This window comes from Muntiacus reevesi, chromosome 12, assembly GCF_963930625.1.
Source record: "Muntiacus reevesi chromosome 12, mMunRee1.1, whole genome shotgun sequence".
Classification (NCBI taxonomy): Eukaryota; Metazoa; Chordata; class Mammalia; order Artiodactyla; family Cervidae; genus Muntiacus; species Muntiacus reevesi.
This window is the reverse complement of record NC_089260.1, coordinates 33848773-33871206: the sequence shown is the minus strand read 5'-3', so window position 1 is coordinate 33871206 and position 22434 is coordinate 33848773. Positions and strand designations below refer to the sequence as shown.

At 39.9% G+C, this 22434-nt stretch overlaps 1 protein-coding gene across 2 annotated transcripts in view; it reads left to right on the top strand.

Moving 5' to 3' along the window:
- SAMD12 (sterile alpha motif domain containing 12) overlaps positions 1 to 22434 on the top strand; it is a 430287-nt gene that overhangs the window by 185556 nt on the left and 222297 nt on the right. The gene's annotated exons all lie outside the window — the stretch shown is intronic.

The following is a 22434-nucleotide window of genomic DNA, read 5'->3' as shown; positions in this document are numbered from 1 at the left end:
GAGTATAATAATACTAACTCACTGCCCCTGAGATGAATACCTTCAAAGCACAAATTACACGTCCGTTTAGATCAAAGGCTTTAAGTGCTGTATGTGGAGGTCGAGAAGCACTTGGCAGCAGGAAATACGACAGTATCAGGAACTGTAAGAGCCTGTAGGGTCGTGGCTCTCAGCCGGAGAATGGGGTGGGTGAGAGGAAGCTGATGGGTCCACGGGGATGCTCATCAGGGCCAGGGGGTCTTTTGCAGGCCTCACCCGTTCCTCCCACCCTTCTCTTTTCAAACTCTGTAATGAAAGGCCAGAGAAACATGTTCTGTGCACCAAAACTGTGCTTCAGGGGGGATAAAGTTGACAAGTCCTGATTTCAGTCCAGATCTGTAGCCCGACAGGCTTCTCTGTCCATGGGATTATCCAGGCAAGAATACTGGAGTCGGTTACCATGCCCTTCTCCAGAGGATCTTCCTGACCCAGGGATCGAACCCAGATCTCCTGCACTGCAGGCAGATTCTTTACCGTCTGAGCCACCAGAGATGTTTCTTCATGTTTGTCTGATAGTAATAGCAAAGCCTTTTTTCGTTATGTATTTGAAAGTAGTGCTACCTTTTATTAGGGGTAGGAATTCTGTGATACCCTTGAGGGAAGGGTAAGCATTTACAATGGTTTGAAGAGGGTGAGCATTATACCCCTCAGAAATAAAGATCTCATGCTTCAATGCTTATGAAGTAAATGACACCACTTACAAAGGCTTTATGCTAAGTGGCGTGTTGCAAACAGCTGTCATATTGCTTTTGGTCTCCATGGACACCTCTGTTGGTAGATCTCAAACTTCTTGGGATTTTGGTCAAACTCTTTAACCTAGGCAAGTTATTCAACCTCACTTATTCATCTCCTGAATGGAGATAATAATAATAGTACCTGTTTCAGAGAGTTGTTTTGAAGATTAAATGAAATAGTATAATAAACCACTGACGATTTATTGACACCTGCATACCTATTCTTCATGTCAAAACTCATCTGGATATGTCTAAAATCACACTACTACTTCATTCTGAGGGCAGCCTGTTTTCTGGCAAGCAAAGAAAGCAGGGGATTATTGGGGGACTTAAGAGAGAATGATTTCAGATTAACATTTGGCACACATCTTTTTGACATTCATCTGTTTGAGACAGACTACTTTTGTCCCCTGATCTCTGACCCCTGCCTCTCCAAGGGTGAATGTAAACTACCCAAATGATCACAGGTGCCAAGTGGCCAGAAGATAGCTCTCCAGACTTAAGCCAGCCTGCAGTTACCAGCCCTGTGGTGCTGGAAGCTCTAGGAATCCTAGTGCCCTTGTAGACTCTGATAAACCTAGGCAAAGAGGGTTGTGAAAAATCAAGACATGATGGCAGAGAAAACCTCAACAACTGATGCAGTCTGTTGAGTTTCTTAGAGTGAGGGGTGGGCGGTAGTTAGACGTCCCAGGTCAGTGCCTAGACTTGCAGCTTAGCAGTGTGATTCTGTGAAGGTGACTTGGTGTACTTCGGCTTTCTTTATCCATAAACAGGAGCTGACGGTAGTACCTGCCTCCAAGTGTTGCTATGAAAGTACTTCATGGCCACAGTAATCACGCAGTAAATGCTAGCCACTGCTGGCTTCCTCAGTGCTGCTCTGCTTTCTATGAAAACAAACCACACCCATAAACACTGCTGAATTCATCCATCTTTATTATCCTAAAAATTGTAATGAGCACCTAAGGATGCAGGTTGGGATCTGGGCTGGTAATATTCTGTTCTTGTCTGCTGCTGCTGCTGTGAAGTCGCTTCAGTTGTGTCTGACTCTGTGTGACCCCAGAGATAGCAGCCCACCAGGTTCCCCCGTCCCTGGGATTCTCCAGGCAAGAACACTGGAGTGGGTTGCCGTTTCCTTCTCCAATGCATGAAAGTGAAAAGTGAAAGTGAAGCCGCTCAGTCATGTCCAACTCTTAGCGACCCCATGGACTGCAGCCTACCAGGCTCCTCCATCCTTGGGATGTTCCAGGCAAGAGTACTGGAGTGGGGTGCCATTGCCTTCTCCAGTTCTTGTCTGCAAGGCCACAATAATGATGTTCATATGTCTCTAATTTATGCTTAGATTCTCCTGAGTAATGCTGTTCATTTACTTTTCTTAAAGCCAGGATCTCCAGTATCAAGCTCATCAAGGAATCATGTCTATATCTCTGTAACATATAAACAATCCCCTAATTTAGAGGCACATGATACTGTAATGACAAATTTAAAAGATGTATTGAATAAAAGAAAGAATAAGGAAGAAAAAAAAAGACGGGTTTTCTGATTATAATCCTGAGGCAAATCCTCCTCCTCCACCTGCCTCTACCCTGCTCTCCACCCCTCGACCTCTGACAAGTAATAACTGTGCAACACCACACAAGCTAGTTTCAAGTTAGTGATATGAGAATAATATTTATCTTAAAAGGTTGTTGGGAAGATTAAAGGGGATGATGCATGTGAAGGCTTTAGCTTTATGCCTGATACATAGTAGACATTTATCTGTTTAGCAAGTATTTATGGAGCATCTACCCTGTTCCAGGTTTGGGGAATACAGCAATAAATAAAATGAGCAGTGATCTGTGTAGGGAAAAAAATTGTGCCTCCATAGAAAACTATGCATCCTCAATAGCACATCATTCCAGGTTATCTAATTCTGATTCTACAAAGCTGTTTTACAACTCTGTAAGTTGTAGGAAACTGATAGCAGTATAAAATAATTCCTGTTGTAGGTGTATAAATTCTGTCCCACAGAGGTGCAATTGACTTCACAGTCCACTGTGGGAAAGGTGAATTTTGCCACCCCTTTACACATTCACATCACTCCTGATATAAAAACGTGTCTGCTGTTTGGATTCTCCTTTGAGTTGGTTGTAAAATCTTTTCTGTTTCCACAGAATCTTAAACATGTGTTGATTTTTGTGTTTCATGAAAGTCATGCTTTTAACACTTTTGAAAATTATCCTTTAACCTTGTTAATTGTTACATTTTTAAAAATTGATTTTAGCCAACAACTCCACTGTATTAATATCTTTCTGATACCTTTGTCCGAGGCTTCTCTGGTGACTCAGATGCCAAAGAATCAGCCTGCAGTACAGGAGACCCAGGTTCAATACCTGGGTTGGAAAGAGCCCTGGGTGAAGGGAGTGGCTACCCACTCCAGTGTTCTTGTCTGGAAAATTCCATGGACAGAAGAGCCTGGTGGTCTATAGTCCATGGGGGCTTCCCTGGTGGCTCAGAGGCTCAAAGGGCTGCCTTTATTTAAAAGACATTAAATTTTAAACAAACTTCTCCCACCCTGTTTCTCCAAAGTCTGAGAAAACTTAAATATGTTTTCACACACCAACATTCAAAACCTTTTGCAAATTTCCTATTAGGATTTCTGTGAATTTCACTATGTCCAGAAGGCACCTGCTATTTTGTGGCAGATGTGTTTAATCAGAAGAGATGCTACTAGTGGTAGTAACTCCCTGCAGAAGCGCTCTTAACAGGCATAAGATGGTTAGAACGCCTGAGAGGCATTAGGCTGGATAGATTTAAATCATCAGATTAGGCTTGAAGGAAAGAAATTTGTCTCTTTTCCTGTGCTTGCAAGATTCTTTTCCCCAGCTTTCCAAGGCAGGGCTTGGAATGCTGATGAGGAACTCAACTGGGGCCAGGTGTAAGCTCACAGGCAACTTTCAGGTTCTCTTTTAAGCACAGTTAAGAATCTTTTCAGGTTTGAGGCGATTTCAGCCTCTAGCTGTGCCTAGTATTCTTCCTGTGGTGGTCGCTAAAGTCAATTCATTTCCTTCAGCATCAAGCCCTCCGTCTATAAAGGATTCTTTCCCCTACCAACTTTAAAGACCTATTTTAATGGGTGAGGCACTCAAAGTGCCCCAAAATACACAGTGTGTTTTTAAAAACTATTTTAAATGTGTAAAAGCTTTCCACATGACCTGCTTCATGGAACAGTGATGGGAATCCTTTAGATGTTGCAGGAATAAATGCTTACTATGTAAATGTCCCCGTCAGATGGTCAGTATTGATTTGTCATATTTCTCAATGGCCTCCTCCAAAATCAGTAACTATTTCTGGTTCTTTTTGTGCTTCAGCCACTGCCCATTTGTACCTCATCCCCGTTTGCAGAATATTCCCCTGGGATGTAGCATCCTGAAATTTGGCAGTTCTCCTTATGCTATTGAATAAAGGAAAGTGAAGTGAAAGTGAAAGTCACTCAATTGTGTCCGACTATTTGCGACTGGAGTGGGTAACCTTTCCCTTCTCCAAGGGATCTTTCCAACCCAGGGATCAAACCTAGGTCTCCCACATTGCAGGCGGATTCTTTACCAGCTGAGTCACAAGGGAAGCCCAGACCTTTAGGTTGTAAATTCTGTGCATTTGCTAACCTTCTGCCGTGGTCTTCCTAGTCTTTCATTATGGTTAGTTACCCATCCAGGCCAATGGGGTGTGCAGTTAACAAGTATCAAGAGAAGTGGAGTAATTATTTTACGTGCTGTACCGGTGAGAACAGTACTTTGTAGAACCCAGTATATCCCAGTAAAATGTGGGCTTGTTGAACCACCACACACCCTCATCAACATCTACACATTTTCTCATCTTTATTGGATTTTGCTCTGGGTAGTGTGTTCTACTTTTGCATGTTTGTATGTTATATTTCTCTTTGGTATGAATTGCTCTACATTTTTTAATTGAATCTCAAGCAGCATTTTATTTCTGCTTTGTAAAGTTTTGACATCATCAGGGCATGAGTTTCCCATAAATTAATTTTCCAATAACAGCACTTATTCTTCTTTGATAGAAAGCTTAGTGATGTTACCTCTATATTCCTCAGCATTCTTAAAGCAAGGGTGCCAAGTTTGGTTGTCTTGATGATTCAGAATAATAGACTTCTGAATGTTGAAAGGGACTTCAGAAGTCATCTGATGTTTTATAGGGTCAGTTTAAAAATACCACTTTCAATGAAAAATATGAATGGAGATCAGAATATCAGCTTCATTCCTAATAAAGCTTTTCTGAGAGTGTCATTTAGGTCTTTAGATGAACACACCCCTTTCTCTGGACGATTTCCAGCTTCCTTTCCAGCTTTAGTTCAGATACCACCTACCTCCTACAAAAGCTTTTCTTACTCTTCCTCCTTTGGGTTCAGTAACCCATCCTGTAGCTCCCAGGATAAACTCTGTGATAAGACGTGTGATGTTGAGTTGACAGTTGAAATTTTAATTATTAGGAAGTTCTGCAGAGGTTTAGCTGAAACCCATCCTTAGATCCCATTTAGTTCCTGGGCTAGAAACTTTTGCTGAATACAGCCCTCAATACAGATTCTCATGCCAGGCCTTCATGGAGCCATGGTACTTTCCCCTGGCCTTTTCTTCATCACAGTGGTCTGTTAAGTGGCCATCCCCAAATGCCTCCTCCCACATCCTTTCTTCATAAAGAAGAAAGTAAGTAGAAGACCTTAAAGGTCTTGTTGCTGCTACACTGAGAAGTCTTACATTGTCTAATGGAACTTCCCTAAAATTGTTTACCCTCTATCCCATCTGTCTTCTGTCTCTTGTTACAGAAAGCAGGCTCCTTTTCCCTTCTACAAACAACCTTTTCTGTCTCTACTTTCATGAGACTCCCCTTGTGTCCTCTGGATATTTGCTTTCTCAGTTGTAGTCATCCTCTCATCTTTAGTTACACTGGTGACCTCCTTTCTCTCTAAATACAGTTGACCCTTGAACAAAGTGGGTTTGAACTATACAGGTCTACTTACACGCAGATATTTTTCAATGGCAATAGTACCACATGGTCCATTGAATCCTCAGATGCAGGGAAATCATACATGCCAAGGGGTGACTATATATATGTATATATATAAAACATGTAGATTAACCACCCTCATTGTTCAGGGGTCAACTGTAGTTTCATTCTAGCCCCTTGACCAGTCCGTTTCTATTAATACTCATTTCATTTATTTGTTACATCATAGTTAATTCACTTGTTTTACAAGATTTCTGGGACCACTCCTGCATGCCAGGCAGAATACTATACCCAACAACTTCAGAATGTTACACCCTTGCAGTTCAAGAGACTTATTCACCATGATGGACTATATGTCTGGGCACAAATCAGTCTCAGTTAGTTTTTAAAATTTTCAGTTTTTTAATTTAAATTTATTAATTAAAGTGAAATGTAAATTAAATTTATTAAATTGCCATAGCACAGGGTGCAGTATCTGACCAAAATAGAATTAAGTTAGAAATCATTCCAAAATAATCAAGAAGTAAATATTTAGAAACTTAATGCACAGCCATGTGAAAAGGAAAACATGGGAAAAGGAGGGGGGGAATCACAAAAGAAAATAGAAAATCTTTTGAAATGAGTGAGAGTATCAGGTTGTTCAAAATGTTCATTTGAGTTTTTCTGTAAGATGTTATGGAAAAACCCAAACAAACTTTTTGGCCAACTCAATAGAAAGATTAATATTTCTAATGTTTTTGTGGTACAGCCTCAGTAGAACTTAGAGGAAAATTATGGCATGAAATGCCTGTATTAGAAAAGAAAGAAGACGTGAAGTCAGTGAATTAAAATTTTATCTTAAGAAGTTAGGAAGAATACTAATCTCAAAGAGCTAAAATTAGTGAGACAGCAAACACACACACAATAGAGAAAATTAACAAAGGTAAAGTTGATTCTTTTCAACAAAAATTGATAAATGTCTAGATAGACTGAACAAGGGAGGGGGAGATAGAATCGAATGACAAATTGAGATACCACTAAACCTGCTACATGATTAAAAGAGCAGAAAATATTATGAACAGGTTTGTGCCTATATCCTTAACAACTTAGATGAAAAGGAATAATTTCTTAAAAACTATAACTTAAGAAATCTGACTCAAGAAAACTAGAAAATTTAAATAGCGACAGATCTCTTTGTAAGTTAAAGTTTTAATTAGAACTTCCCATAGAAAAAGCTGCAAGCACAGAAGTCTTTTTCCAGTGAATTAAGAAAGTCAAGGATTAGCAACCAAACCTTCACAAATTCTTTCAGAAAATAGAGAAAAGGGGGAGTACTTCCAAACTCATTTTATTTGACCAGACTAATCCTGATACCAAAATCTGACTAAGATATTACAAGAATGGTATGGTACAGACCGATATCCTTCATGAATATAAACCTACAAACCTTGACAAAATAGAAGCAGGTTGAATTTCACAGTATAGTATAGTATTTCATAGTCATGTGTGCATAGGAGTGCTAGGTTGATTTCTGTTTTTAAAATCAGTGTTTTTCATCATATTAAGCATATTAAGTGTAAATGAAGTCATATGGATCATCTCATGAGATGCATAAATATCAGCTCTGATATGTAAAGAGCTTGGATGTCATCACTCTGATCCTTGCCACAAGAGAAGCTGGACACAGAGAGTTCCCTGGTGGTCCAGTGGTTAGACAGTGAGCTCTTGCTGCCAAGCATCCAAATTCAATCTCTGGTTGGGGAACTAGCATTTCACAAATCATAAAGTGCGGCAAGAAAATAAAGATTAAAAAGTTGGACAAACTGAAAAACAGCAGGGGCATTTTTGGACCCAAAATGCTGATGTCACAAGTCAGATCTCTATCCTGTAATTTAGAGAGAGAGGTGCATGCTACAGGCCCCCAAAGACTGCTTAACTGGAACAGAGACAACCCAATAATAAAGGTCAACAAGTTTGGATACTTCACAAGGAAAATAAAAGAATGGCCAATAAGCATGTGAAAATATGCTCAGCAGTGTTATTAGGAAAATGGAAATAGAACCCAGTGAGATATCTACTTTATGCCCAGTAGAATGGCTAAAATCCAAAGGATTGGCAATACCAAGTGTTGCTGAAGATATGAAACAACTGGATCTCCTGTACACTGTTGTGGGTAAATATGGTGCCACCTGATGCAAAAGCTGAATTTCTTAGACAGTTAATCATACACTTATTAGATGATCCTGCCATTCTACTCAGAGATATTTACTCAAGAGAATTGGAAACATATGTTCATAAAAATTCCAGTCTGCTCATATTCAAAACAGCATTACTCAGACAAAAATTTTAAACAAGACCTAAGTCTTCAAGAGTAAGCTGGATAAACAAATCGTGATATCTTCACACCAGAAATAATACCGAATCATGCAAAGGAACCAGCTACTGATACCTATGACAACATGTATGAATCTCACGTTGTACTCAGTGAAAAACATTAGAAAGAAAAGGACAAGTACAGTGTGATTCCAATCATATGAGAATCTAAATCAACAAAACAAACTACAGTGTTGGAGTGAAATCAGTGGTTACTTCTGGCCAGGAGGACGCCAGAGGGGAGACTGATTATAAAAAGGAGCAAAGAAACTTTCTGTGCTGTTGAAAATGCCCTGTGTACTTGTCAGAGTTGTCTATTTGGCACCTCAAGTTTGTGAAATGTATCATAAATAAGTTAAATCTCAAAGTTAGTTTTTAAAAGTTTGTGTGTTTTTCAGCTTTTCTAAAATGTACATACCATTTTTAAAAGGAAAAAAATGGAATGTCATCCTCCATCATTACATACTGGTTATAGGATCATTTATGTTAAAGGTAGATATGGTTTTATATTCATCTATCTATAATAATAATATATAGTTATATATAATGAGATTGAGTTTGCAAATCCACTTTATGCTTTTTTCACTGGAAGAATAATCAGATACCAGAACATTCTTATATAGAAAAGTATAGTTTTACCAGTTGTTGGAAGATTGCACTGCTGATTAAGAAAGAGCAGTTCTCTTGTATTGAGATTCTTACTGAGCCTACATATGTGTGTCCAAGACACTTGTATTTCACAGATGAGTTAAATTTCACGAAGTATTTGTTGCAATAGCAGATAGTTGGTACTTTTATACTTTACTCATTAGTTTGTTGTTCAGTTGCTAAGTTGTATCTGACTCTTTGCAACCCCATAGGCTATAGTGCGCCAGGATTCCCTGCCCTTTACTATCTCCCAGAGTTTGTTCAAATCCATGTCCATTGGGTCAGTGATGCTATCTGACCATCTCATCCTCTCTTGCCCCCTTCTCCTTTTGCCTCCAGTCTTTCCCAACATCAGGATTTTTTCCAATGAGAAGAGCCACTTGGCTCTTCGCATCAGGTGGCCAAAGTATTGGAGCTTCAGCATCCAGAACAGAAGCCCAGAATATTCAGTTTACTTCCTTTAGTATTGACTGCTTTGATCTCCTTCCTGTCCAAGGGACTCTCAAGAGTCTTCTCCAACACCAGAATTCGAAAGCATTAATTCTTTGGTGCTTAGCCTTCTTTATGGTGCAATTCTCACATCCACACATGCCTACTGGAAAAACCATAGCTTTGACTATATGGACCTTTGTAGTCAAAGTGATGTCTCTGCTTTTTAAGATGCTGTCTAGGTTTGTCATAGCTTTCCATAGTTTTTTTCAATTAGAAACTACTCTCACCACCATTTTATAAACCAAAGGAAGTTTAACAACAACAACAACAAAAACCTCATGGTGTAGATAAAAATGGAGTACATTTTACTTTAAGAAAAACATACATTGTTTTTTATTTCTCCCACTTTCATCACAGATCAGCACTGCTTTGTAAGCTAGCTTAAAGAAACTACTGCTCTTGGGGGATGTTTTTTGATATTCTAAATACATCATTTGTTTAATATTAGAGATGGTGTCTGGCAGGATAAGAGTGGAAGTTGTCACCAAATGAACTATTTGTTGTTTCACAGATCAGAATGAGAACAGAAGAAATATTCTTTAAAAAAAAAAAAAAAAACAGCAGCATAAACTTAAATACACCCCATATACTGCTGCTCTTGTTTCATCTACTGACTGCCCTCTGCGGGATTATTATAATCCAGACTCCTCTCCCAGGTGGGAGGCTAGTTATGGCTACCAGTGCTCTCTTGGATGACCTTCCCCCTCCTATTACCATCTTTATAGGTTTCATAGTTTTGGAAACAGACTCAAGGAGAAGGCTTGCCTAGGTCCCACGTCCAGGAAGTGGGCAGCTGGAGTCAGGAACTAGTGTTCTAAACCCTTACACCAGCGCCGCTGTCACTCACAAGATACCTTTTCCCAGCCAGCACCAGATAACAGACCCACACCAAAGGCTTCCAAGACCTGAGAAATGCTGGGACCAGCCAGGAGGAATCTTCTTACCAAAGCAGTAATTCTGCTTTATAAAACCCATTGTAAGTCAGACAGAGATGGAGAAAAATCATATGACACCGCTTATATGTGGAATCTAGAAAGAAATGATACAAATGAACTTACAAAACAGGGGCTCACAGACTTAGCGAACTTATGGTTGTGGGGGTGGGGAGGTATTGTTAGGGACTTTGGGAAGGTCATGTGCACACAGCTATATTTAAAATGACCTATTGTGTAGCACATGGAACTCTGCTCAGCTTATGTACCAGCCTGGATGGGAGGGGAGTTTGGGGGAGAATGGATACATGCATATGTGTGGCTGAGTCCTTTGCTGTTGACCTGCGACTACCACAACATCGTTCATTGGTATACCCCAATATAAAATGTTTTTGGTGTTAATTTTTTTTTTTTTTAAAGAGAAAACCCCTGACATCTTAAATACTGTCTACTATTTTTTGGAGGTTTTCTTGTGCAAGAGGCTCTGCTGAGAACTGTCTGCCTGTGAGGTACCTATAACTGGAACCATCAGTGTTGGCAAGTTAGTAACTATCTTGCAAGCTGTTACAGGTGAGGAAGTGAGGCCCAGACTTCAGTGGGTGACTCACACTGAGCGCTTCGCATCAGCGGCACCTCCCACACAGGCTTGCTGGGAGATGAGAGGAGTGAAAAGGTACTTACAACAGTGCCTGGCGCAGGGTGCTGCTGCTGCGGCTGCTAAGTTGCTTCAGTCGTGTCCGACTCTGTGCAGCCCCATAGATGGAAGCTCAGTAAATGTTCCCTGCCATCCTCCTCATTGTTGGCCTATGTTTAGTGCGTGAGAAGCATTTCATGCTTAGCACTAGAAAAGCAGGACACCATCGGTTCCAGGTTATCGGACTAGAAGACTCCTCCTCCGTCCTCTTATTCACTTGTGTAAACAGAAGCCCAGAGCTAAGCCGATCTGTGCAAGGGCACACAGATTTTTGGATTACCAGGAAATGTTAAAAGCTAGGTCACATCACTGTGGAAGAACAGGAGACCCATTCTTAGGGAGAGTCTAGCAGGTTGCCTCGCTTAGAAGTAATCAGAGTGGGGACCTGAAACGGACAAGACTCCCTTTCCATGAGCGTGTTTTTCCACTTCCAGTTCCAGGAGCAGAGTAAAGGTTTTATAGCCACCAACTCAGTCTCATAGTTCTTAACTTTTTCAACCAGATCCAGCTTTTCCTTCTCTTCCTTATCTTTATTTCACCTTTCCAGTCCCCTTTAAGAACGTCACTATGTTATAGTAAATCAACTATGATCCAAAGTCTAACTTCCATTGCCCCTTACTTTGAACACTGAGCTTTTTACCCTGTCAGAGAAATTAAGTTGGTGAAGCACTTAATCTGTCCTGCGAAGTCCCTGTTTGCTTTTCAGCTTCTGTATCCATTTGATTCCTTTTTTCCTGATGGTTTTATTAATTATGCTGTCTTGTTTTCCTTTTTCCTTTGTGTGTTTTGGGAACATGCTGAAGTCAGATTGCAGGACTGGAGATCCCCTCCCCTTGGTTTTGCTCCCAATCCCTGTTTGAAAATCCATGTATGTGTACTCCCTTCTTGTCAAGTCAGATTTCCCAGCTGCATGGAGCCCAGGTTTTATGGGCCAAGCCTCTGTCGCTGCATGCTATTGGGGGATTGGAAATTATGCCCTTTTAGAGGCCATCTGCTAAGTGAACCAATGACTCTCCTCCTTCAGATGGCATTGTTTACAGTGATAAGCATGATGCTGTATATTATTAATGGAGAGAAACTGAAGCCCATATTAACTTTTAAGAGCTTATGGCAATGTTTGGATGAAATGTGATTGTCCTCAAGAGGTCTTGGCCAGCATCATTCTAGACCATTCGTATTCGCACTCTGATGTTCCTCCTGCAGAGTTTCATTGGGTATAATTTCCAATTCCCATGTTTACTTGAGAGTGATGTGGCTGTTAAGAGTTTAATTGCTCCTGACAACCTTCAGATCTCGGAAAGTTATGAAAGATCAGAGAAAACAAGGAGTCCCTTCCACTGTTGAGTTGCCTTGGCCAAATCTGTTTAACCTCTCTGACCTTACAAAGTTGGTGTTAGTTACTGCTATTGTTGTCAATATGTAGCTGAATGAACTCCATACAAAGGTTTGTAAGATGCAAAGGAGAGTATAGAAATTACTTTGCAAATGGTAAAGAATGATGAAACACATGTGTGTGTGTTAAGTGGAAGTATTAGTTGCTTAGTCATGTCCAACTCTTTGTGACCCCGTGGACTGTTGCCCTCCAGGTTCCTCTGTCCATAGTATTCTCCAGGCAAGAATACTAGAGTAGGTAGCCATTCCCTTCTCCAGGGGATCTTCCTTACCCAGCTATTGAACCTGGGTCTCCTGCATTGTAGGCAGATTCTTTACTGTCTGAGCCACCAGTGAAGCCCCACATGTGTGTGTGCATATTGTATATAATATATGTGTGTGCATATTGTATATAATATATGTGTATGTATACTTCTTGTTTTCACTGTATAATTATGGTCCTAAAACTAACAGCTTCAGCTTCCCAGCCCACCAAAATTTTGCTTCACCCCATACATTTTTTTTCACTCCATATATTTTTAAAGTAATCCTAATTATTATAAATAGATATCAACTTATCTCCCAAACAAATACTTAGCATCAAATCCTCTCAATACATTTCTCTAGTAACTCAGAGTTTAGAAGATTTGATTCTTGATAATTTAGAAAATTACCGTGTTGGGGACAACCATTTATTATTAAAAAATATTTGGGTGTTTGCCTGCCAGGCACTCTAGTATTTTGCATGTATTTTATCTTCATGATAAGACCATAAGGTATTGTTATTCCCGATTTACAAATGAGAAAAAATGAGACTCAGAAAACTTGGTATCTTATGTCATGCAAGCCTATAAGTGGCAAAGTCAAAGTTTAAAGCCAGGGCCATCTGAATCCAAAGCTCATGTTTTGACCTCTATGCTATAAAGATAGCACCATACAAGTACAAGTGAGTGATACAGAAAATAAACTTGGGAATTAGTACCAAAGAGGATTTGAGAAGGAACTCTTATTTGTGGTTTATTAGAAACTCTGCTTGGAGGAGGCTGAGCTCATTTGTATGAAATTTTAGAAGAGAAAGTCCCTGAAACATCAAACTGTATTTGTATATTTGGTTTGATCCTGATAGAATTTGAAAAGAAAATATAACAACTTTTGAGCCACAAACCTCACCACTCCCTATTGCCTCAGACCCTGCCTTTTAACACTTGTGTTAGACCTCCCTGCCTGCAAACATTTGGATTTCTGAATTCTGAGGAGGAAAACAGTGGTGGAGGTGGAGATAGATCAAAGGAATAGATTGAGAGCTGCACTAGAGAAGGCTTGAGTGTCAGCTTAGGGAAATTAGATTTTCCTCTGTTGAGTGTGATTCAACAACCATCAGTGGTATAGCATCTTTAATGATGAGTGAAATGATAAGCTCAAAGCACTCCTGGAAAAAAGTCAAATGCGCAGATGAGTGACATCACTGAGGTGTGACTTGTTGGCCATGGGGATTCTGAAGCTGTTAGATAAGTCTTTTACCAGTCTATAGCTTTTTCCCTTCCTGGTTGCGGAGGTGGTTTCATTCCTAACTTCTTTTCCACAAAGCCCTCATCCCCACCATTCCTCTTAGCATAGAGATCAGTAGTGATGAATTGTCTCAGTATCCCTCCCTGCAATATTATCTTCATTTTTACCCCTCCTTACCTGTTTCCCTTATGTCTCTGAGGGGGGAAAAAAAATCCCAAGGTCAGTACCCTAACCATGCTCTTCTTTCTGCCCACATGCCCTTTCTCTTCCCCCAGCCCAAGAATCTTATTCATCTGTTTTTCCCTTCCTTCTTGGTCTTCAGATATCTGCCTCCACTTTCAATTTGAAAACATGCTGTATCCTATCTACACCCCCTCCTTGCTATTCTTACTCCCATCTCTGTGGTGTAGGATTTCTGTCTTTCTCCTAAGCAATCTCCTATGATCCAACTTTATGGCTCTCTGGGAAACCATCTTTTGTCATTTTACACCAGACTGGACCAGGTCACTTCTGCATTGATGTTGCATATATACTTCCTGTGTATTTGTGTGTATATATGTGTGTGTGTGTGTGTGTGTGTATGTAGATGCAAGTTTCCCAGGTGGCACAGTTGTAAAGAATCTGCCTGCCAATGCAGGATATGTGAGTTCCCTAGGTCAGGAAAATCCCCTGGAGAAGAAAATGGCAACACATTCTAGTATTCTTGCCTGGAAAAAATCCATGGACAGAGGAGCCTGGTGGGCTGTGGTCCATGGAGTTGCAATGAACCAGACACAACTGAGCATGCACATATGTGTGTGTGTGTGTGTGTGTGTATATATATATATATATATGTTTGTGCAGGTATGTGTGTATTTGTAAATATATATATGTGTGTGTATGTGTGTGTGCGCACGTGCGTATGTAGATGTGTGCACTTCCCAGGTGACACTAGTGGTAAAGAACCTGCCCGCCAATGCAGGAGACATAGGAGATGCAGGTTCAATCCCTGGGTTGGGAAGATCCCCTGGAGAATGGCATGGCAACCCACTCCAGTATTCTTGCCTGGAGAATCCTGTGGACAAAAGAGGCTGGAGGGCTACAGTCCATGGGGTCTCAAAAAGTCAGACACAACTGAAGTGAACTAACCAACCCATGTAGATGTATATATGTATATAAACAAAAGCTACTGGATAAAATCCAAACTCTTAAGCTTGGCATAAATATTCCTCAATTTCATTTGAGTCATTCCTTGTGTCCACCGATTCTACAACTGCAGTAGACCGCACTAATTATTGTCACAGTATATTTACCTAGTGAGCTTTTAGTAATTTTCAAGACCTAATTCAAATTATTCCTCTCTTCCCTACCTTCCCTGGACCTTTCCAAGCAGAATTAATTTTTCCATCCTGTATTTTCTTTACATTTTTTTTATGCAGCAAATGACAGCTATTACTGTTAATATTATAAGACTTATCATTTGGTTACATGTTTATCTCCTTTCCATCAGCCCAGAAACTCCCCTAGGGTAGAAAGAGCATCTGATTTATCTTACCATCTCTAGCTGTGTTAACCCAGTGCCTGACATAAAATAGGAATTTAATAAGTGTTGATTGGATTAAATTGAGTTTATTCTTCCTTTGATAGGCTTAGCCCTGAACTTAAAGCTGTTCTTCATTTCTGTTGATAAGAATACTTTGATTAGTCCTTCAGTTTCCTGATTTGCCTCCTTTTCATGAAGCTTATCCTATCCTTTCCTATCTGCAATGTCGTACAATTATATTCCATGGATAATCAAGTCTCTCTTCCCATTTCATTCTTAGAGAAGCCCCATTTTACTTTTTTAAAAAACTCCTATTCAAAATATGTACCAAGCCCCCAAATGCCATCTTTAAGTGTACTTGAATGACAGACTCTCAACATTTTGCAGAATTCAGAGTCCCGTATTTCCTTCAGACAGGTCTTCCCAAGGATGTTTTGGCAGGCTGTGTCTGCCTCTCTGCTCAGTGCCAAGAATGGTTGTCACCATGTCGTGGAAGCTTGCTGGGCCCACTGAAATTCAAGAGACAGGTGTTATCTTGTAGGGTGGAAAGAATATCCTTTGTCTGAAAAGCTTCGGTTTAGGGCAGCCGGTCAGGAGTACAGAATCTGTCACACCATAGCTGTGTTTAGTGATGGTTCGCCTCTGTTTCACAAATAACAAGGCATAACACAAATGTAGTGTTATGGATTTTTTCATCTAAATGTCTGGACTTGGGTACAGTAGTGCTAGATTGAATCTCAGCCCTTCATGGCAAATTAGCAAACCCCAAACTACCTTAATGACATTGATATTATCTCAGAGATTATAATTAACACAAAAGAAATGAGAACAGTGAGTGACTGGAGTTGCTAATATGGAGCAGTTTTGACCAACAAAATTGGCAATTGCATTAGGTTTCCCATAATAGTGGAATGATGTATCTTCTATAAAGGAAGTAGTTAATAATAGGTAATGCTTTTAAGAATTTTCTAATATGAAGGGAACAGTGTTAAATACTTTTTATGCATTAATGATTATAAAGAGTGTTATCCTTCTCTTTATATATGGCAAAATGAACAGGGAGGTTCCGACTTTCTCAGACTCACCTAGCTAATAGGATGCAATGGATAATACAATATCAAGGAAAGGACTCTTTGGACCCAGGAGTTGGAAAACATTTTTTGTGTAGGGCCATTTGGTTTTGCAGGCCGTATGGGCTTCTCATAAGTACTGAACTCTGCCTCTGCAGCATGTAAATGAATGAGGTGACTGTGTTCCAATAAAACTTTATTTCCACAGGCTGTAACCAGCAGACCCCTATACTAACCTCTTCCTTCCTCTGCCCAAATATGTTTTCTCAGTGATAGTTATAAAAGAAATGTAGAATTCATAGTTTTTAAAAACAGACATTACCTTTTTCCTCTTTGTGTATATTCAATATAAAAAAATTAGAAAATAGGTACACTAAAAGGAAAAGTATGTATTAGATTCACCAAAATATTCATTAGAGTTCTTCCCTAACATCATATGGAAAAACCTGAGCCAACTTTTTGGCCAACTCAATGAAATACCACTTTAATTCCGACATCCAGAAATAATCACTGATACATTTTGATGTGCATCCTTTCAGATTGTTGTCTCTGCACACCCTTTTATAAGAAATGGCATTATACCTTAGAGAGTGGAATAGCTTTCCGTTTTCCACTTAAAAATATATGGCAAGTGCAGTTCTATGTCAGTTGTTGAATGCAGAATATTTTCTTCGGCTGTTAGTGGTCATTCTCTGGATGTTGTGCATGTCTCCACTTCCCAGATAAATTGTTTATCTGCTCTCGTACGCTTCTCCTTCAACACCTCATCCTCCCTTCTCTCACTCTGCCTGACATTATATTCTTAGTTGTATTCTGAATTCTCCTTCCTCATAGTCTAACACACACAGAAGTTGATGATGACGATGCTGACTCCGTCGCTCAGTCGTGTCCAACTCTGTGACCCCATGGACAGTAGCCCACTAGGCTCCTCTGTCCATGGGATTTTTCAGGCAAGAATACTGGAGTGAATATTGCCATCTCCTCCTCCAGGAGATCTTCCAGACCCAGGGATCGAACTTGTGTCTCTTGCATTGCAGGCAGATTCTTTACCTGCTCAGTCAACATACACAGAGGTGCCTGCGGAACACTGCACTCCCAAGGCCCTTAATCTCCATGTCAGTAGCTCTCAGTTGTGCAGTTGGGAGTCACATTTTCTTTCACTAGCATTGGTACCTCTGATCCAGTCAATCAGATTCCTTCATCATAGCCCTGGTTGTGGCCAGCACAGTAGTGAAATCAGCTCCAGAGGTAAACAGGGAGCAGAAAAATACTCCATCTCCAAATTCCTATTATTGTCCTCTATAGATGCCACCCTTGAGGACAGCATCATTTCTTTGAATGTTTTTCTTTCTGTCTGTTTCCTTCTTCCTCAAGGCTGCTCCAAAGGGAAAGCTTACAGCTTTTCTTAAATTCATTAAATTTTCAGTGTCCTTCCCCAGTGGTTGGTTCCCAGAAGGTAACACAAGACAGGAGAACATTACAGTTCCTCCCAGGGAAAAGATGTACCACGAAAGTTTCAAAAGGTTGCATGTTGCCACAGTGGCCTCCTTTATGAATCTTTCAGGGGATACTGAACATTTCTAGAAGCGACAGTTGGTGTCATTTTGGAAGGATCTTAACTCCAAACCTGCCACTGGGTGGTAAATTCACAGAGAAGATCAGATGAACACAGAGAAAAAGGAGGACAAGATGTAGTTACTTCTGGTTTTGCAAAATATGCACCCGCTACGTTTAAAGTAAAAATGTTAAAAAAAAAAAAAAATGTTAGTCATTCAGTCCTGTCCGACTCTTTGTGATCCCATGGACTGTAGTCCACCAGGCTCCTCTGTCCGTGAAATTCTCCAGGCAAAAATACTGGAGCGGGTAGCCTTTCCCTTCTCCAGGGAATCTTCCCAACCCATGGATCAAACCTGGGTCTCCTGCATTGCAGGCAGATTCTTTACCTACTGAGCACCAGGGAGGCCCCCTATTAAGTTTAGGTCAAAGATTAGTCTCAACAAATGTAGACTACAGAGTAAAGGATGCAGTTACAACTGGGTGGATACAGACAGAAAGTGCCCAGTAGAATATAAAAGGGAGGCCATTTGTTTCTCCAAGCAGTGACTTAAATGTGTTCAGCTAACTATTCTGAGGATGTCCCCAAAATGATGTAAATTTTGTTACTCATAAGAAATTTCCCACTGATATTCATATCACACTTAAAATTTATAAAGGGATATTTCACACATATCATCTAACCTCAGAACCCTGTTGATACAGTATTAATGGGAATCTCTTTTCAGATGAGGAATATAAAACTAAGAAAAATGACCCAGACCACATAGCCAGTAGATGGCAGTACTCAACTCTGACACCAAAGACTACATTTTTTTGCTCCAGTCCAAGTTAATTTCACGTTCCTTACTCCCCTCATTTTGCCCTTGTTAAGTAAATCCTGTGTACAGTCATATTTGGCTATTATAGAACATTCTATGCTATTATATGCTATAGAACATGGAAACTATAGGGAAAGATTTTTAAAGCCAAGGAGAAGATTGTCTTAGCAGATTGAGAACTCTAATCTATATAGCCCAAGCATGGCTGTTCAAGATCTTTTAATACCGAAGGTACTATTCCCCAAAAGATATTGTTACCTTTAACTGGAACTAATAGAGAAGGGAAGATTACAGTGAAACTCTTCTGACATAATTAGTAAAATGTCAGGGACAGATGGACTTGAAACTATGGGGGCGAGGGAAATGTATGTTCTACTGATCACACATTGGCAAAACCTGCTTCCTGATTGGAAAACTCTACTTGTCATTTTTTTCTGCTTTTTATTTAAGAAATTAGCTGGCTTGCTTTTGGAAGTTTTTGTAGTCTGTGTCTTTCCCTCTTTTTCACCTCTGGCTATGCACATTTAAGTTAGATTTTCTTAGTATGTTAAAAAAGAAAGACTAGGAAATGAACAATTCTACTGTCTGCTTGGAAGCAGTATCAATAGAAATATTTGGTGTATGAACCACTAAGGGAAACAGGTCCCATTCAGAACATAATGGATGCTATAACTCCTATCTTTGAAACTTCATAGTTTAAAAGGATAACTGTTACAATTATACTCTCATTTACTGGGAAGCCACTACCTCTTAATTCGCAAGAACTGACCCCATCCATTGAAATGACACATGGCAGGCAGTGAAGAAATAAGGATTGAGTTAATGGTAGGCAGAAGAGATAGAAGAGAAAACCGACCCAAAAGAAAGCCAGCTATGTGCTAGCCAAGTAAACTCAGGTAGGTCATACATCGAAATGGGGCTCCAATTCTTCATCTGCAAAACAGTGGAGTTTGAACAGAAAACCTCTCAAGTGTGTTTTAACCATAAGATTCTAAATCGGGTGTTTAGCAGTTGAATATTAAAGAAGTCTTCATTAATAACAGGTTATTATGCAAAATGGCATGGTGAATTGCACTGCTCACTAATTTCTCTAATTTTGTTTCAGGGCCCATTCATATCTTAACAGTGTTTGAAAATAATATTTATATTCTGTTGCAATTATTCTTTAGTTTGGACCTTTAATCCTTAGGGGAATCTTCCTTTTTTATTCTAGTAGTTTGTTTACTTCCTGAGTATTTTATTGTTCTTGCTATTGAAGTTTAATTATTCACTGATTAACAAAATAATTTGTAATTTATTATAAATAGCTAATTTACAAATCATTCATTACCTGATAATTGTTTAATTATCTTTAAATTAGTGCTCATTAATTTGCTCAATAAACATTTGCTGAGCAATTACTAGATGGCCAGCACTAGCAGAATGGAGACAAGCCCATAGCGGGAAGAAAGTTGGGCTCCTTCAGAGAAAGAATTCACTGTCTGTGGTTTTCTGGAGTACTGGATCTTCTTCCATGCAAACACCTATATTCACAACATCTCCTTATTAACCTAATTCCTTTAGCTTCATTTAGGAAAAAAAAAAATCCCTAGAAAGATGACATTTAGAAACTTTTATCTGCTGCAATTCATTTCTAAGATTGGTCAAAGGAAAACACCTTTGATAATCCAGAAGACTTTGAAAAATCAAAATGCATGAAGTTAATGGAATCATCAAAATTATATTTGTGTACTATATAATCCTCTGGAAAAGGGCATGGCAATCCATTCCACTATTCTTGCCTGGAGAATTCCGTGGACAGAGGAGCTTGGTGGGCTAATGCACAGGTTATTACTCTTCAAGTAGCTATAGATGTGAGTTGGGCTTAAGGGATGAAAAAGATGGGATGAAAAACAGATTTTGAGGAGGAAAAAATGTGAAAAGTTAATGGAGTTAGATGAGGTTGAAGGATTATTCCCTGATTCCATTGTGCTAGTTTTTCCAGGTGGTACTAGTCAGACTAACCAACCCAAAATGAATGAAACTGTAAACCACAAAATGGTTCGATTTTTCTCACATAGGACAATTCCTTCGATCTGGAATTTTGGCAGCTGCAACATTCAGTTCAACAGCCTAAATGTTATTTTAGAGGAAACCATGTCTTTATCATTTGATTCTGCCCAAGTTTAAAGATTTCCTTGATTCCAGCTGATTCCCTGGGGCATGTTAGAGATAGACTGAAGTAAAAGCCTAGTGTCATTGATTACTCTTTGCCAGAATTTGAGTAATATGCCCTGAATAAAACATTCATGCCTCTTGGCCTAAATTCTTTACTGGATCTGATTAACTTCTGACAATTATGGTTAATAAGAATAGGTAACACAGTTAATAATAATAAAATTATGAAGCTCAACACTTCATACCACATTTTCTCTGTGTCTTTCCCTACACCCAGCTTTTAATGCCATCTTACTGGGACTTAGATGGACAGTGCATATTGCAAACTGCCTCTCTGATTTCACTTCAGTAGGAACTATTAAACTATTTTTGGCACTGAGCTGCCCTGATCTGATAAAAAGAAAACCCTATTCTCCTCTTAGAATCCTGAAATTTGATGTCTGTCTTCATTGTGTTGAGGGACATGTCTCCAAAAAACTTTAAAAGGAAGAGGGAAAACCACACTCGATAAATGTGAATGTCGAGACAGGGTTAATGGAAGATCTCTGAGTCATCTGAGGCCCCAGGCATTGTTAGTCTGATGAGGCCTTCTTAGTTCTAGCCTGAAACGGGCAGATTCTGACTTGTGAGTTGCCACTTCTGCGTGTGCAGCATGCCCTGGAGGTTTACTTCTTTGTCTTGTGTGGGCAGATTGGTTAGAGCATTCTTAAAACAGACTTGGGGAAAGAGCCTGTCGATCCTAGAGAAGAACGCTTACTGAAGACCTGAGGCTACCACAAAATTACCCCATTCCTTCCAACTCTTTCAAAACCTTCCAAGAGTTGCCTTTATGGTGTTCTTCTCTAATGGCTCAGCAGTAAAGAATCCTCCTGCAATGCAGGGGACATGGGTTCTAACCCTGGGTGGGGAGGATCCCTTGGAGAAGGAAATGACAACCCACTCTAGTATTCTTGCCTGGGAAATCCCATAAACAGAGGAGCCTGACTGGCTACCGTCCATGGGGTCACTAAGAGTCAGTCACAACTTAGAGCCTACACAACCACCACATCTTGAACCAAAAGCAGACTCTCCAAATTCCCATTCAGCCAAATAAAATGTTTTCCAATTAATTGTAGCTATTTATCAAGCAGTGTATTTTCTTTCTTATGTCCTCAGAACACAAAGCAACTAATCATTGGTAACAGTCTACACACAGAAAAGGACTCCTTTAGAACATGTTATCTTCATTTTTATAGTGGTTTTTTCTCAAGTTTGTCGAAGGAAATGGGTCTTGGCTGGTGACAGGAGGTAGCCTTGTGTTATATATATTTGTTGTTCAGTCACTGAGTCATGTCCGACTCTTTGTGACCCCATGGACTGCAGCACGCCAGGCTTCCCTGTCCTTCATTATCTCCCAGGGCGTGCTCAAAATTGTGTCCATCAGTGATGCCATCCAACCATCTCATCCTCTGTCACCCCCTTCTCTTCCTGCTGTCAGTCTTTCCCAGCATCAGGGTCTTTTCCAGCGAGCTGGCTCTTCCTATCAGGTGGCCAAAGTATTT